Source organism: Porites lutea, chromosome 1, assembly GCF_958299795.1.
Source record: "Porites lutea chromosome 1, jaPorLute2.1, whole genome shotgun sequence".
Lineage (NCBI taxonomy): Eukaryota > Metazoa > Cnidaria > Anthozoa > Scleractinia > Poritidae > Porites > Porites lutea.
The window spans coordinates 17,999,306-18,017,876 of NC_133201.1; the positions used below are offsets into that span (position 1 = coordinate 17,999,306).

Here is an 18,571-nt window from a genome sequence, read left to right on the forward strand (position 1 = left end):
CTGTTCCTTGTTTGCAGCCGGGCAGGATACCGTAAGAACGTCGTATGTACGTGGTTGGTTTGCGCGTAGTGTTAGTCTTGATCATACAGTGTAACCAACAAACAAGTAAAAAAGTCCAACTTGCAGCTCAAATAGCTCAGATAGATCCTCGAATATCCCGGGCCATTTTCGAACCCAACTCCTTCCAGAAGTTTTCAAGTTGATGGGATAGTGATTCCGATTTTTAAAATTAAAACGGAGTCTGTTCGAGAAAAGGTCCATCTCTCATTTCCCACGCGTAGATTTTTCAAAAGCAGTGCAAATTTTCAGAAAATCTCTTTCGCAAATAGACTCCATACTAGCAAAGGCCGTATTTACTGTATTTTTAAGTTCAAAGGGATAATACTTCCTCTTGTTTAGTCCTCTTCTCTTTAGTCTCAAATTGCAGGTACGCCATTCTTCTTCAAAAAGCCGCGCATAGGGTTTTTAGAACTTGGCTTTTGGACTGCAGGAACGCAAGCTTTATCAGCGCTACCTGGCTTAATGTGAGCTTTTCTTAGCCAACTCGCATTCAAATTTGCCGCTTCGCTAATTATGAAAAAGTAATGATGTCCCTAAATTCTGCGGGATGGTTTGGAAGAGGTGTAAATAGGTCATTTCCGAGTTCCCTAAGGTTAAGCGCTCAAGGGAAAAGAAAAACGCGTAGGGAAAAAGGGAAGGAGGAGCCTGCTGTAAGAGCCAGTATTTTGTATTCCGCTCACCAATTTCCGTACTAATCCGATCACGACAACTGTAAATACATGACCAATCACAAGTATATAGGGGCACTTCCCAACATGGTTCAAACTGAATTACTTTGTTTACCGGAACGAGCAAAATAAAACATTTTTACTGTTCTGGTTCCCGTAGCAAACACGACAAACAACGATCAGTTTCGTGTGAATGCACAAAACCTTTGGTCTTGCCTCATCAAACACAATGGTCGCAAAAAACGGAACAGTCGCCAGCCTGAGAGGGGAATAATTTATGAAAAGGCGTAGGAGGAATTTGGGCGCGCGAGGGAGAAAGGAAAGGAACGCCTGCAAGGGGACCATTGTTTTCTCCATTTTTCACACTCAGATTGGTCAGAATTAGTTAAATGCCAATCTTCGACTTAATACCTTTTTCAGATTGGTTGAAAACAACATCATGCCATTTGAGTAACTAAACATATGTTGTTAGTGAAGCGTGATGAGATTTCCCTACGGGAATTCATCGTTAGAAGGCATCAATTTCAGCTTGAAAGGAGAATAGAAAAAAGCAGTTAAAGAACCGTATGAAGGAAAAGACCTGCCAGCAGATGCGTTTTACTGACTGGTTTTGAGACGTATCATCTCCCAACGGCTTGTAGGTTTTACTCGCCAGAGGAAAGAAAGGAAAATCATGCTGCCTTTGTGCTTGTTATCTACTAACTGACCCGCGTTATCAACGGCAAAAATAATAATTACGGTTCTATCATCCGTTCTTTAAGGAACATTTGTTTTTAAAAATGTTTTAAGAAAAATCAGCTTCATTAGCCCAATGACACCTTAAAGCAATGATTTTCAAATTCCGCACACACACACAATGCAAAAATTCATTCGGCAAACAGGTCTAGTTTTTAGATTTTTCTATTTCACAATTTTTTGAATTTTTTGAGGGAATAAGTCAGTTTGTAACACCTGAACGCATGACACGATAACAGTAATATAGTGTGACGTAAGAAAATATCCCTGAACAAAAAAAACAGTGTGTTGAAAGTTTTAATATTGATTGTCTGTTGGCCTGAGAATGGCCGACCACTACTGGTTCCCCCGCGAAACGACGATCACATAAGTGATGCTCTAAAGGAGTTGCACTGGCTACCAGTGGCGCAAAGAATAATCTTTAAGATTAATCTTATTTGTTTTAAGATACTCAACAATTTAGCTCCTGATTATTTGGTTGACCTAATCCATGTTTATGAACCTGCGAGGTACCTTCGATCATCTTCAGACAAGTGGCGTCTTGTTATTAAACCCTATAACTTAAAGACATACGGTTTCAGGGCTTTTTCAGTCATTGCCCCTATACTCTGGAACGATTTGCCTGTTGACATTAGATCGATCGATGATGTAAATAAGTTTAAATCTAAATTGAAGACCTTTCTTTTTAAACGAGTTTACGAACTATCTTAGGTTTTTTTATTTTGTATTTTTGTGACTATGTATATATGTATATATGTAATGATTTTAGGATTTTTATTTTTTATTCAGACCTTTTTGAAGTAATGTAAAGCGCTTAGAACTGAAAAGTATAAGCGCTATATAAATATTTTATTATTATTATTTTTTTATTATGACGTCTGACTAACGCGCGTAGAAATTTCATATCAACAGAGACCAACAGAGGATGACCAATGAGGTGTTACTACTCAGAGTGCTTCTGATTGGTTGAAACAAGTTTCACTTTTGAAATTATGAATATATGAAAATCATATATGTGAACTGCGGAGTGCAGAATTATTTGAAGGAAGATCATCGCAGTTTTATACGCAACTTATGCAGTTGCGAAAACAAAGCCTGAATAAAATTCAGGCTTGTACGGGATTCGAACCCTTGACCTCTGCGATACCGGTGCAGCGCTCTACCAATTAAGCTAACAAGCCAACTGAGAGCAGGACGTTGAACTGGTTCGTGATAAACCTGTGAAAGGATAATGATGAAATTATGAATATATGAAAATCATATATGTGAACTGCGGAGTGAAGAATTATTTGAAGGAAGGTCATCCCAGTTGTATACGCAACTTATGCACGCAGTTGCGAAAAGAAAGCCTGAAAAAAAATTCAGGCCGTAAACGTGGATCACGCACAAGAGTTGACTGGAATGGGGAAAGGAAGTACCGATATAGCTTTCTTCTGTGTTTTCTGAATATATACCATCAAATAGTTCGTCACGATGCTTATTAGTTGTCTCTTTGATTGAAAAAGAAGTGTACAAGCCATGGAACTTTTAATCAGAACTTGGGCTACTTACATGTGCGGCACGTTTTGATCAAGGAAACTAGCTTTTTTGAAAGTAAACATACATATTTCATTATAAATCTTTCACTGGCCTTTTTGTCACGATGCCTTTGTAGCTTTTATCTTGTATGAAAGCGCTTTATTATTGAATTTCGCCATGTGCTAAACCGATTGTTACTTGCGTGAAGGCCATTTGTACGATACTGGTAACCACTTTTTTGTAAAACTTGACAAGTATAACACTATACTTACTGTTACTACTAAACTACTGTTACTACTTTCTACTAAACTCGTATATAGAAAGTTGATTTTCTGTACGGTCATTATGGTGCAATTGATATGCATTACAATGAGTACATAGTTTTGGTTGTAGCAGTTTAACCTGCGTGGCATTGGTGCCGATGACTTTCTTGGTTATTTTATATAGGGGGACGAAAGGCAAGCGAGGGGAACACCCTCCCTTCGCCCTAAAAGGAGACCGGGTTGGCTACGCAGGCTATTTTAGCATTGAGTTCGATGAGGAATTAAAATCATTGTTAAAGAACTGTAGCGTCGTTAAAGGACGCTATTTTATCATACTTTTGAGTAATGACTGGAAGTTTTGTCAGTGATCTCACATCTCACTTACCTCTTAAATAACGCTTAATAGACGAAACTTTTAAAGGTTTCTTGTAAGCTCAAAATTGACTCACGGAATGATTATGGCTTTAAAAGCGTTAGATTATCAATGAGCCATATGGAACCGTGCATAGAAGCTCGATTATCGTACTTTAATTTCCATTTTCAACATTGTGTCTTTGTCTTGGAGGCACTATTAAAGACACCACTTAAGAGTGGTAAATGTGCCATTTAAGCGCGAAATAAGAAACATGTTAAAGCCACTACACCTGTAGCACACTACACAGGAGTGGGACTTCTTATTAGAGCATAAGTAAGTACTCCATACACGCTCAAAGAACGATTGCGAAGTATTATTTGCGTATGCAGGGCGATGAGTTTTTGAGGATAAGAAATACAAGGCAAGTACTCTAAGTTCTAAGGGTGGAGAGAGGGATTCGGCGAAATTAGGAGAGTTGACAGGTAGGAGATTTGACAAGTTGCATTAATCCCCTCCTTATAGTCAAATAATAAGAATAATACTTTATTTCTATAGCGCTATTTCCAGCAATACCCAATGGCGCTTTACAAGTAATGTTTAAAATATTACAAATATTGCTCATAAATTACATTAAATTGAAACGAATTAAAACGAATTAAAAATAGTAAAACTAACTGATAAAAAACACCTTCAATTAAACCGGCTAAAACATAAAAGGACTAATTTATTGAAAACGCTTTCCTAAACAGATAAGACTTAAAGTTTCTCCTAAAAACTCTCACAAGATCTAATTTCTAGTGGCATATCATTCCACAACTGTGGAGAGGCTGCTGAAAAAGACCGGAAACCACAGTTGCGCAGATTATATCGGACATCAAGCAGACGCCGAGGAATGTACCTCGTAACTAGATCGGACAAATATGAAGGGGCTAACCCATTTAAACCTTTAAAGGTCATTAAAAGGATCTTAAAAGTTATGCACTCTTCTATAGGAAACTGATGCATTTCCTGTAATAGTGGTGAGAAATGTTCATGTATAAGTGTAGGCGAAAGGATTCTGGCCGCTAAATTTTGAACATGCTGAAGTATCTTGATAGTTTGTTTCGGTAGTCCATACGGAAGTGAAATACAGAAGTCCAATCTGGAAGTAATGAAAGCATGCACAAACATTTCCGCTGTATGGCGACTGATATATTTCTTTATGCGGCTAATGTTCCGAAGGTGTTAGAAGCTGGCTAAGAGGCCTGCCTTGCATACGGCTGACTGTAACAAGATATTTTATCGACATGAATGTATCACACAGAACACCAATGTTTCTACAATACTCGTCACAAATCGTTGAAACAGAAACCGTTTCCCTTGAATCACGTCTATTTTGGAGCACTGAGACGACTGTAATACCCAAATTAACTTTGGGAAGGGGAAACGTACATAAGTGTTTCAAGATTTGTGACGAGTATTGTAGCTACGGATGACTTCAGGATGACTTGCTAATCACCTCATCAAAAACTGAAATTGGTGTCAGGGGCGAAGGTTGGCGATGACTATTAGCACAACTAGTTCTGTCTTGTCCCTGTTCATCTTAAGCTTGTTTATTGTCATCCAAGCATCGATATCTCGCACACAGTCTTTCACCGCTAATTTTGCCAGTTCAGCAGAGGATGATTCAGAGGTGAGAGGCGTATCATCGTAGACTTACTTAGGAACTCGCATTACATCTTCCGGAAATTTTACACTTTCGCTTGAACATCTCCGACAAAAAGCTCTTCACGCGCTCTTCAGCCTCAGGCGGCACACGGATTTGAATAATTTTAAGCCCTCACTTGCGTGTAAAATTTTTGACTCTATGATTTCACCAATTCTAACCTACAACAGTGAAGTTTGGGGTACTTTTGTTAAATCAGATTTTAAGTCCTGGGACAGCTCTGCAATTGAAAAAACCCATTTGCAATTCTGTAAACGTTATTTACAAGTACCAAGAGACTATAAAGGGGACAGAGAGGGCATCTCCCATATACACCCTATTCCATAGGTAATTCGTCTCGAGTTATTTTTAGAATCGGGATAAAGTTACCTCGCGCGAGGCGTGGATGTTTCGTGGAGGTTTCGCATGACCAAACGCCGTGCAAAACATGTCGGGCGAGAGGCAAAGAAAGCGTAAAAAGATCGAGAGCATTCCTGAATATTGAAGCGAAATGAGTCGGCGCTCACCTGGGAAAAAGGAATCGCTGGACTCTTTGACAACCCGTGAAATCAGTTTAACTCGAAGTTGTCGTAACCTCAGTGCTTTAATAAAATGAGAAATTTCGCCGGTCTATTGAAACCGGTCGTTTGTACAATTTAGGGAGTTTAAGATCCAACGACGCGGACGACAACTAGAGCGTCAAAAAACAATAGTTTTAATTAGCAAAACAACAACTTCGCACGTGCAACACACTTTTTTGTTCATTTCTTTCCCGTTTTTGCACGACTACGACGTGAAAATGCCTAATTTCGCGTTTTATGGAGGACGTAAATAAGCAACGACGAAATTTTATTTCTCTTTCTGAGCTTGAATATGGTCCCTTGAAATTCAGCTTTAGGAGGGTTCGCCTACAATTGACAAAGTAAGTGGGTAGGAATAATCGCTATAAAGACTGAAAAAAAAAACCATCAAACCAGAAATTGCTCTCTTCAAACTGTAAATAATAAATGATCCTGAGAGAATATTCAGTGTGTTAAGGATTTCCCTGCTCTACTGTTAGCTCTATACAAGAGAGGAAGGGCGATTCTTTTTTAATTTCGCTTTCGCTGACACAGCTTTCGCAGAAATCTCGCTGTAGTCGTTTTCGTCGACAAAAGGAATAGCAATATCGCTCTCCGCGTCTTCCCCCATTTTGTTCTGCGTCATTTCGTGAAGGACGCGTGGCTCTCAGCGTGGGTCATCCACGCGGAACACATTCGCGCCATGTGATTGGCTGTTGTCTAATCCCCCTTGAGATCTGCGGTGTTAAAAATAACTCGAGACGAATTACCTATGGAATAGGGTGTATATGGGGGATGCCCTCTCTGTCCCCTTTATAGTCTCTTGCAAGTACATAACAAGGCATCCAACATTGCTTGTAGAGCTGAACTCGGTAAATTTCCCATGATCATTGATATAAATAAAAAGATTCTAAATTACTTAGACTATCTGAGAGGTAAAGATGAAGATTCTATAGTTAAACAGGCCTTACAAATTTCAATTGACCTTCATCATAACGGAAAAACTAGCTTTTACTCTAATCTCATGAAAATGGTTGACTACTATGATCTAAACTATGACTTTTCCTGTAATTCATTGAGTGACTCAATAGTTAATAGGTATATCGGCATAATGAAAAATAAATACGTCTCTTACTGGAATCAGACCCTTCAACAATCACAAAAACTCAGTTTTTATTGTACAATCAAAGACGACTACAGCCCCCCGCCGTACCTAGTTTTAACAAGAAAAATCCTTCGAGAAAAGCATTAGTTAGATTTAGAATAAGTAGTCATCAACTTAGAATTGAAACAGGTAGATACGAAAACATTCCTCGCAATGAAAGGATATGTTACTTTTGTACAAGTAACAAAATCGAAGATGAAAATCATTTCTTACTAGGCTTATTCTCAGATCAGAGACATATTTTTCTCCAAACTAGAAACTAAAATACCTGACTTCAAATCACTTTCACACGATACTTTAATATCTCTTCTTATGAATTCTTCTGATTATTTAATTAACTGTCAATTATTTTCATTTATCTCGCAATGCTTTGAATTAAGAACCAAATTAATATCAATGAATGCATGAATGAGAACTGTAACGTTTTGTAATGTTTTGCACGTACTAATTAGTTGAATAAGTACTAGAATTTAGACTAATAGCTTTTGCAATACTGTAATTCCTTTATGGTCATGCAAATAAAGCTTTTGGTGTTGTTGGTGTTGTTACTGGTGTCTCATAATATCACCCAAGGGTGAAGTATAAAGCAGGAATAAAATAGGTCAGAGGACACTACCCTGGGGAACACCATAATGAAGCTCACGCCTGGATGACACGCCACCGTTTACTTTTAGACCTTTCACAGTCCGTGGTAACGATCAGACAAATAATTATCATCTAAAGCACTGAAGTGCACAGTCAACGACGCCAAAATATCGCTCTTACTAGCAATGTTAGCTGAATAAATTAAGAACGGAGAAATCGTAAACTTAAGTGCACTTGATACATTTTCCTCTATAGCGAGCTCGATTTTGGCGGGCCAAAAAAAAGCTTTTAGAATGACATACAGGAAGAATGCATGGTTTTTTCAAAAGACAATTTTCACAACCGCTTAATATATATAAATATACCCTTGATGCTATTACCTTCTGATAAATGGTAAAATTCACGGTGTCAACAAATGACGAAACATTACTTTCTTTGCACGGGTGTAAAAAATAGAAAAAAATCCTAAATCGAGGTAAAATATAGCTTGAAAGTAACTTTGAGAAATGTGTATCAAACCTTGTAAAGATGAAGTATAGACTGCCTTTCGTTTTTTCGTACGAGCGTTTTGGAAATGCCCTAATTTGCATAATTTCCATGCTTAGGCCGATTTTTAACCTTCCTATTTTTCGAAAAACGGGGCTTCGCTAGAACTTTTTAATATTGTCTCGGTGTTTGAAAATAGTTTACCAAAGGGTCTTTTGGGTTAAATAAAAAAAAATTCGAATTTTTTGAACTGCATGGCGCCGGATTCTCGATAGTTACCGACAACGGCTCTTAAATATGAATCGTTCTCATAGATTTTGCTTCCTACCATTTTTTTTTTCTTTTATATCCCGCACTTTGCTCGTGCACAATTGGTTCGTTTTTAACATGCGTTTAGTCGGAAATTGTGTTAAAGTTTGTTTTGAGTTTTACTGTTCGGCTCGCTTTCTTTCCGTACTGACGTGAAACCCCAGCACATTTTACAGTTCATAACAAAACAACAACAACAAAAACAATCATGCACTTTATTGGTAGTACTAATATCGATACGAATTTTTATACATAGTGTTCACTATCTTTCTCCTCATTCTATAAAAGCCTTCAGTTAATTTTTGGAATCAGCGCAACCTACAGATTTGTTAGTTATCTGCTAGCAGGTAAGTGACTAATATGTAGATTGTCAGCACAATGCATGATTTCCAAGAGCAATGTTAAACCGGTGGTCCGTGCGACGATGTGTTTGTCTATTTCTATTTTTCTCTTTAAAACAATGTATGATAAAACAATTATTAAATTCGGTTTTTGTGATATCCGGTTTAATCAAGATCTCGGTAAGTGTTATTAGCCTTTGCGTTCGCCTCAGTTTATGAGACCTACCCCAAAATATAGAAAAATCTGTGGAAAAAGTTAGCAAAAAGCGAATACAAATAGCGACATCCTAAGGATAATCAATCCGCTCTTGTTCATTAGCGCGCCAGTACCACGAGAGGCCTTTATATCCTATGAGGAGAGTCATATGGATTTATAACCGAAGAAATGCGTTGTTTACTTACAAATACCCCAAGGAAGAGAGATCTGAAAATATTCCTGACGGAAGCGTCTTGAGCTCGTTGTCGTTCAACCGCCTGCAGGAAAAAAATGATAGTTAATATGTGTGAGATAAACAGGAAAAAAAAAATTTTCAGTCACCAGTTTGTAAATTCAAAATGCAACTTTTACAGTCATACAGCCGCGTAGAATGTTCAGCAAAGTGTGTTATGGTTGATGTGGGGGAGTTCATTAAATTAGTCTGTTCCTGTGCTATATGTATGCAATACGTGTGCTTCAGTCTAGACACCGTATGGGATACAGAAGAAATGCTGTTGCACGGGGTCTCTGGCACAAGTACGAGCCTTAACCAGGGATGGAACACTTGATAAAGTAAAAGGAAATCTTGTTCCTCGCACGCATTGTTTAGTCTTAGAAGCACTGTTAGCAACACTAAGGACAAGCGAAAAGTGCTCATTTCTCCCCTGTTCTTAACCCTTTTGCTTTTAATTAAAATTATGCAAACAGCAATGTTACAGTAGTTCTGAATTCTGGGTACTTCCTTTTATTTTTTAATAATACTTACATACATACACACACACACACACAGCGCAAAAATTCATTCGGCAAACAGTTCCAGTTGTTAGATTTTTCTACTGCCCCACTTTTTTTGAAAGCATAAGTTTTGTAACACCTTCTGAAGCAAGGCGCGATAACAGTAATATATTGTGGCGTAAGAAAATATTCCTAAAAAACACAGTGTATTGAAAGCTTTAATATTGATTGAATGTTGGCCGGAGAATGGCCGACGTTTCTCAACACCACTACCGCGAAACAACGTCTGACTAACGAGCGTAGAAATTTCATATCAAGAGAGGATGACTAATGAGGTGTCACTACTCAGAGTGCTTCTGATTGGCTGAAACAAGTTTCACTTTTGCCGTAACGTGTATCACGCGCAAGAGTTCCGACACTTTTTCCTGTGTTTTTTGCATATTTTTTTTTTAATAAATCTTTCAGTGGCCTATTAGTGACGTTGCTTTTGTAGCTTTTGTCTCGTATTAAGGCGCTTTACATTTGAATTTCTCCACGTGCTAAACCGATAGTAGCTTGCGAGACGGCCACGTCCCAATATTGGTAACCACCTTTTTGTAAAACTTGACCGCTATATTTACTGTTGCATTTCTACTAAACTCGTATATAGAAAGTTGATTTTGTGTACGGTTACCGTGCAATTGATATGCATTGCAACAAGTGATTAAATTAACTGCAAAAACCGTGGACGAAGATCCTGCTATTTGTGAACGTTGGATCTCTAGAAAAGAGATCAAATCAGCCAAAATATAAAGAACCAAGAACGAGAAGTCCAAAGACTACTGCAAAGCTGCAACAAGTTCATAGTTTTGGTTGTACCTTTAACCTGCGTGGCATTGGTGCCGATTAGTTTCTTGTTATCTTTTTTTATAGGGAGACGCGAGGCGAACGAGGAGAACACGCCCCCTTCGCCCTAAAAAGAGACCGGGGCGTGCTACGCAGGCTATTTTAGCTTTGAGTTCGATGAGGAATTAAAATCGTTGTCAACGAACTGTAGCGTCGTTAAGGACGCCATTTTATCAATCTTTTAAGTAATGATTATAAGTTTTGCTAGTGATCTTGCATAAGCATTGTCTTCAGTTTCTCTCAGGAGTTAAAATGAGAAACTGAAAACAATATGCAAAATTTTGGGGTGACAAACAAAGAGCATTATGGTATGTTATGGTACTTTCTGGAGTGGTCAATTGGCATGCGCAGGAGCCATAGGTTACGCGCGTGTTTTTTTGGGCAGATTATGAATGCGGCTGTTGCATGCTATTTATAGAACGCGCATGAACAAGTTAAGGATCATTTGATTTAAGACAATAAATATTTTCTTATACATTTTGGCGTTTTGGCAACATTTAGTGTTAAACTGGAGAGCCGGGAAAAGTACTTCTAGCGCGACTCATATATCATGTATAGACATCAATGTAGTCGTAAGTTTCTAGTGTTTGCGCAATATTATCGTAGTACCATAAAGAGCTTGACAGGGACATAAGCTATCACGAACTCAAACCTCAGCCAATTCTGAACGCGCCAGTAAGACCTGACATAATATGCTTTGGGGCGATGTTAAGCTTATTTACCGAGCCTCTCATTCGTACTTCTGTAGGACCAAAAAGACTAATCACTTAAAACTCCACCCTCACAACATCAATAGGGACAGTGGAATTGAGATTCCAGAACCGTGGTAGCCCCACGATCAGACAACAGCAGCCGATTGGTAACAGAGCAGACGGCAGAGGGAACAATCGTCTTCCTCTAACAACGCCAACTATGCTTCAGATCGAAGCCCACCAACGGCGAGTTAGATCCGAGTTACACCAATATAATGACTCCAATCACTTGCAACCAAAGTGTCATTAAAACTCAAAACTGAGGAAATCGAAACCGTCTCCTGAATAACACAACCATATCCTTTATTATTCTAGATATTTTATCCCATCATTTGGAGGTACGTGTGTGTGTCCGCGCAATTTTATCAACTGCGCGGGGCTTTATTTCTTAAATAAACAACACCTAGATTCTGCCATGTTACACCATTGCTTTTCCACCTTCATTGGCTTCCAATAAGTTACCGTATAAAGTTTAAGATTCTACTTTTGACATTTAAGTGCTTATATGGTCAAGCTCCTAATTATCTAATTGATTTCATTACTATCAAAAAGCAATCCAGGTACTCTCTAAGGTCAAATGAGTCTATATTCCTCGAGTTACCAGGCATTAAGACCCATCCAACTCTTGGCGATCGTGCATTCTAGTCAGCTGCACCTTATGCATTACCTTCGGCAATTCGCAACATGAAGACATTGGACACTTTTAAGACTGCTGTTAAAACTCATTTTTTTCAATTTAGCTTTTAAATACATTTAATTGTTGGCTTTTATAATAGGCTTTTTATTATTATTATTATTATTATTATTATTATTATTATTATTTATTTATTTATTTTTTATTTATAGTTTTTAATACTTTTTATTGTAGTTTTTAATAGTTTCTCATGCTTTAGTCACCTTTAACATGAATTTAATATAACAATATTGTAAAGCGCAACCGAATGTATTCAAATAGAGGTTTGCGCTATATAAATGTAAATTATTATTATTATTATTATTATTATTAAATTTGACAATATTTTATTGACGTTTGCATCTAGTTCATTTTTTAACATACCACGTTCGCTATGCGTCGTTTCCCTTCTAATATTTCTTGTCAGTAGCTATACTCACCCCGTGGGTGGCTCCTCCTAAATTTTCTACAGTTAGTGTTGCGCACAGGCCCGGTTCAGACGCCGATCTTTTCCTGAGCCTAACCTAATACATTGAATTAAGTAGATGAAAAGTTCGGCGTCTGAATCAATTAGGAAAGTGACATAATGTTTCCTGTTCAGTCTAAAAGTACATTTCTCATGCTGGAGATATCCAATTTTAAAAAGTTTTGCATTAGTGTAAAGTATTGAATTTAAAACTTTATAAGGCTCCTGTCAGGTGGGGAAGGTTGTAAGCAATTTTTAAGTCTTTGTCAGACAAGCCAAAATCATGTTTTAAATTCTTTTGCATTACTAGGTAATTGTGCTTTATTTGATATTATTAAAGAGTAGTAGTCTTTCGTTTTCTTTTCCGCCATGTCAAAAATCTCATTCTCCTTTGTAAAATAAGTATTTTCTGTAAAGGTAGGGTACTCTATTGTTTTCAGAATAGAAGGAATTGCGTGACTGAGACCTGTCCATGTAAGAAAATTAGCTTTCTCAACTATCTAATTAATTGCATTAAAGGATTCTATATTGTCGAGATTGAACAAGAGATCTTTAATAATACATATCCCCGAGTCGTAGTAAGATTTACAAAAGACTGGTTTTCCATCTATTCATATATCTTTGTTATTCCAAATTATACAGAGCCGTTCTTTGTTAGCTAAAAAGAGATTTCGAAATTCCAGCAAACATTCTAAGAGTCCTTTGTAGAAAACCGAGTTAATTGAAAGATCCTTCATTGCATAATTGCATTTAAAAAGTAAAAGACCACCAACACTACCTAGGAGATGTAACAAGTAAAATTTCCACGTATTTTCGTTATCGCTGAAAATACTTTTTAGCCAAGCTAGTTGTACAGCTTTTTGACCAAGCTTTCAATATCTTTCATTGTTATGCCACCGTCTTCTTAACTGTTTATTGAAGAGAGCCTCGTTACTTTATCCTTTCCATTCCATAAAAAGGAGAAAATTATACTATTCACTTGTTTGATGATTTTACTCGGAGGTGAAAGAATCGAAGATATAAAAGTAGTTTTAGAATAATGAATGATTTGATTATAGTTACTTTACCATAAATGGACAGTCCTCTAGATGACCATATATTTGTCAGCTTCTTTATGCTGTCAACCTATTCTTGAAAGTTTTTTTCGTAAAGCAATGATAGGTCATATGTAAAAAAGGTTCCTAAAGCTTTTATGGGTTCACTGGGCCATTAAATACCAAACGGTTTTTCATCTTTTCTTTTAAGCGCACCAATCAACATTCCTTCTGTTTTAGAGCTATTTATCTCCAACCCACTGAAGTTCTTAAATACGTCTAGTTCTTGAAATAATGTTTTTGCAGAATTTTCATCAGACAGGATTGCTGTGGTATCGTCTGCGTATTGCAATAGCTTGGCTTTGTGATTTCCTATTTTAATTCCTTTGTTATCAACATTTTGACGAATGGAGATTGCCAAGCTTTCAACAGCTAAGATAAAGAGGTAGGGGGACAAGGGATCACCCTGCCTCACACCACGTTCTAAAGTAAAATAGTCTGATGCCATTCCATTATTTATTACACAGCTTTGAATATTTGTAGAAAACATTTTGATCCAATTTAAAAATTGGGGCAAAGTTAAAAGCCTCGAGGCAACTGAAAAGATAATGCCATTCTAAAGAGTCGAAAGCCTTTTTAAAGTCAATGAAAATCAAGATACCTGGAATATTCTTACTGTCTGTAAATTCCATTATAACGAAAATTGATCGGATAGTCTCACCAATGTAGCGATCTTCAACATAACCTGTTTGATTATGATGTATGATATTCGGTAGAACTTTCTTTAATCTTGAAGCAATCACTTTTGGGATGATTTTTGCATTCACGTTAATAAGAGAGATTGGCCTCCAATTTTCAATGAGAGTTCGATCTTTATGTTGCTTTTCTATAACAGTTATGATTGCTTTTCTTTGAGAGCCAGACATTTCACCGTGGTTGAAACACTCTCTCACACACTCCATAAATGGATCACTAATTAATTCCCAACAACTTTTGTAAAATTCTATCGGTATTCCATCATTACCAGGAGATTTGTTATTCTCAAAACTGTTAGGGATGGCTGTAATTTCTTCAACAAATATTTCTTTTTCACAAGATTGTTTTTGTTCTTCTGAAAATCTTGGTACATTCAAATTATTTAAAAATTTGTTTCCATTTTCCCTATTTTCCCTATCCTCATCTGTAACGTTTGATTTGTACAAGCTATAGGAAAAGCGTTTTTGTTCGTACAGTATCCCAAAAGGATCAGATGTAATGGAACCACTTATTAGCAGTTTTCTTATATGTTTTTTGACGTGATTATGCTTTTCTAAATTTAGAACATATTTTGTACTTCTCTCGCCATACTCGTGCCTGCATCGTGACCTTACGCGAATAATTACACCCCTTGTTTTTTCCTCATAGTAACTTTCTAGAATTTCTTTTGCTTCATTTAGAGTATTTAGGTTAGAGTCGGAGGGGTCCTGTTCGAATTTTTTAGTTGCTTCCTAGTATACTTGTTGTAAGTTTTTTTCCATAGCAGATCGTTCTTTGGCTTTCTTTTTCGAGAACAAAATAGCATGGTTCCGAATATTATTTTTACATAAGCTCGGATTCCTTTGTTCTTTTCGGGGGGGAATATATTACATAACACCCGAATCAACTGTCAGAAAAGCTGGGTGCGGCTTTGATTGTTTGAAGGGAAGACCGGGCTAATGAACAGCTAATTAAAATGCGAGGGATTATGTATTAATATGCAAGGGGATAAGTGACTTATTCCCCTTACATATTAATACATAATCCCCTCGCATTTCAATTAGCTTTTCATAAAGAAAAAATTCACAAATGTTTATTGGAAATATTAAACACGACGCTATAATTACGAAAAATTAAACTGAGCTGAGTGTCTTTTGCGCCACATTCACGGATTTTCTTAGTTGTTGGTTCATCGATTTCCACAGCCAGAACGAGAGTTCGAAATTGAACAGCGTCTTTAAAATTCTAGGGCTCCACGAAAGTGTCACTGTCATGGTTTAACTAACTATTTAAGATTTAACTTCAAATGTCAGCGAAACAAGTAGCAGCTCAAAATCTTAATTGATAGTAAGTGCTTATGGATCCATTATTGAAATCGCTCAAAGACCCGAAAATACTAAAGCAAGTAAGAACAAGACAAAGATTTTTAAGGTACGATTTAAATGTGCAATGTCAATTGCTAAGACGCCATCAGAGCAAAATAAGAGTACGATCTCTTATGTACGATAAAACGCTTAATTAATTAATTAATTAATTAAAGCACGATCTTCGGTGTTACCTACGTACATTTATGTATAGTGTGGCAGTTCGTCATAGTTTGACTATGGAGACGATGGAATTTGCCATAAATTCCGCTTCAGTGGAAGTGTATTTTGTTCTCCCATCGTCGTGCAAAATGAATCTCCTCGAATTTTAACGAAAGAACGCGGTATTTGGAGGAAGCGAGTATAGTCTAGTTATTAAGGGCCATCAGTGGGCACAAAATGAGCGCAATGGTATGTTAAAGTTATACAGACCGATATTTTCGAAAAGTCGCTCTTATTGTGATTGATAACTGTATGAGCAATAATAATAAAGCGAACCACTGAAGGTTCTTTAAGGTTACAAAACACTGAAATCGTTACCATATAAGTTGTCGATTACATTTGTTAACTTGGGCATATAATGATAGAAAGATTATAAGCTAACAAGGGCAATGCAATGTGAACGACGTTCAGCGATTGCTCCACATGTGATTGCTCAAGTGAGGTCGATGAAGTTTTAGTTTAAGAAGCTATACAGTTACAGGGACACACTGTCTCGTAATTCCCAACCTTTAAGAGTCGTTATCGCCCATAGGCTCTTTTTAGCCTACTGCACCAATATTGTAATATTTCAAACAGAAACTAAGAGGGGTATTTTTATATGCGGCCACGAAGGCCTTGTACAGGAAACTGTAATTCTGCAATATATGTCAGCATACTGGCACCAATATGTGTGTTAGCACAGTAATACTGTTACTCGTGTTATTCAGGACAAGCAATAATGAAAGAAAATACTAATCACCGCGTGTAAGGGAATCAGGATTTCAGAGTCCGAAGATTTCCGAAGATTTCTCAAATTGTCCCGAAGACCAGACGAACGTTCCCGAACATTTTCCGAGAATTTCCGAAAATTTCCGAAGATGTCCGAAGATTTCCGAAGATTGCCGAACACTTTCGAGGAAGACCCAAAGATGTTTCGATGAGACACCAACGAATTTAAGTACAATTTAAGAGACAAACCTGATGTCAGTGAAATTATCGATATCTTCACATGTAAAAATATCGTATTTTTACGTGTGTTCAGATACCACATTTCTCGGTGGTAGAAATCCTTGTAAAACACTGCAGTTTATATAATAAAAGCAAATTATTTGTAAACGTTAATATTCACAGTGCATAAGGAAATGTACAGAATTTACGCGAATTAGCGCCGCGACGCTTATTAACTTTTTTCTCCAAAAATGCCGTGCTTATTTGAGAGCGGAGCTTAATACCATAGCAATACCGCTTAGTACCGTATTTACTCGAATAAGCGCCGCGGCGCTAATTAACTCCCCAACGCCCTAAATGCGGCGCTTATTTGAGAGCGGAGCTTAATGCCATAGCAATACCGCTTAGTACCGTATTTACTCGAATAAGCGCCGCGGCGCTAATTAACTCCCTACGCCCCAAATGCGGCGCTTATTTGAGGGCGGGGCTTATTCGAGTAATTACTGTAATTGGCAGCTTAAGAGTTTATTACATTTAGGGCAAATTGTTATTACATTTAGGACAAAATGTTATTACATTTAGGACTTTAATATAGATTTAGCCAGGGCTAAAAGCGAGGCTCCCATTAATAAATTTATAATTTAAATCAAACAATAAACTTGTATTCCACAATTCAGTTAACTTTAGAGCACATTCGTGTGACTTTTCAGGGAAAGACTAAGTGATTTTACAAAAAATAATTTGCAAACAGCCCAAGAGTGAACCAAATCTCACATCGTGTTGGCTCTTGATCACAGTAGATTAATTAGGCCTGGAAAAAACATTCCGGCCGAATTTTTTGCGTTGGACAAGTTTATTTTACAAAATCTTGCCAACAAATCTGGGTGCGTGTAAACCAACCTTTTATATCATTTATACATCACATCTGAGGTGAAACAGTACTATGAGGCACTGTTTTTATCATACAGACCCCGGAAAACAGAATGCAGTATTTCACAATATTGCGATACAAATTGCTCTTCAGGACGATCGAAGCACGCGTGGGCTTTAGCCGTAAACCGTTGAAAAAATTTTCAAAATCATCTATACGGCCAGCCGGTTCTGACTTTTACAGTGCTAGCAGTGGCGAGTATTTGAACAAACATTAACAGAGTTACGCTCCAACATAATAAAGAATCTATTATGTTTATTTTTTATTTTAAAACGGTTTAACGCGCGGCATTTTGAGTACTCCGGGAAGCGTTGTTTACTGAACGACTGAAAACAATCGGCACAACGATTGAAATTACAAGAGAGAGTACTAACAGTCAATAAAACAAATATAATTCTGTACAACTTATACAGAGACGACAATTTTCATTCAGGAAGACAAGTATTAAAGTGTCTCTAAAAATCCTGAGTCTTCGAGCTTAAAGCTGAAGTTTATGTTTTAAGCCGGCTTCCCGGTGTTTGCTTTTTTCAAAGACGAACTCGAGGCAAGAAAACCGCTCAAACCTTTCTTTTACAGCCAGAATTATAACTAAATATTCTTTGAAACGTTTTCTTTCTATTTGCGGTGAGAAAATGTCTAAAGGCTTTTTAAAGATCTGTAAGCTTATAACAAACCTGATACTCGGTCAGATCATTGTCTCAAATATTACAAAAGTGCGTAAACAAAATAGCCGCATCAACTACGCTCGACTTCATTAAATTAGGAATAAAAAACAAACATCAAATACAATAATTACTTAGGCTTACCACTCGAGATGCAGCTCCTGAAAGGTATCAAGTAACGCCAGTATCGCTTCAGACTTTGCAACCCTCTTACGCATTAAGCAAGATGAAAACGAAAACGATGCCATCCGAAATCGGAT

At 37.2% G+C, this 18,571-nt stretch overlaps 1 protein-coding gene across 1 annotated transcript in view; it reads left to right on the plus strand.

The window, feature by feature from the left end:
• The window catches only part of LOC140946075 (uncharacterized), a 189,225-nt gene that overhangs the window by 112,112 nt on the left and 58,542 nt on the right, over positions 1-18,571 (plus strand). The gene's annotated exons all lie outside the window — the stretch shown is intronic.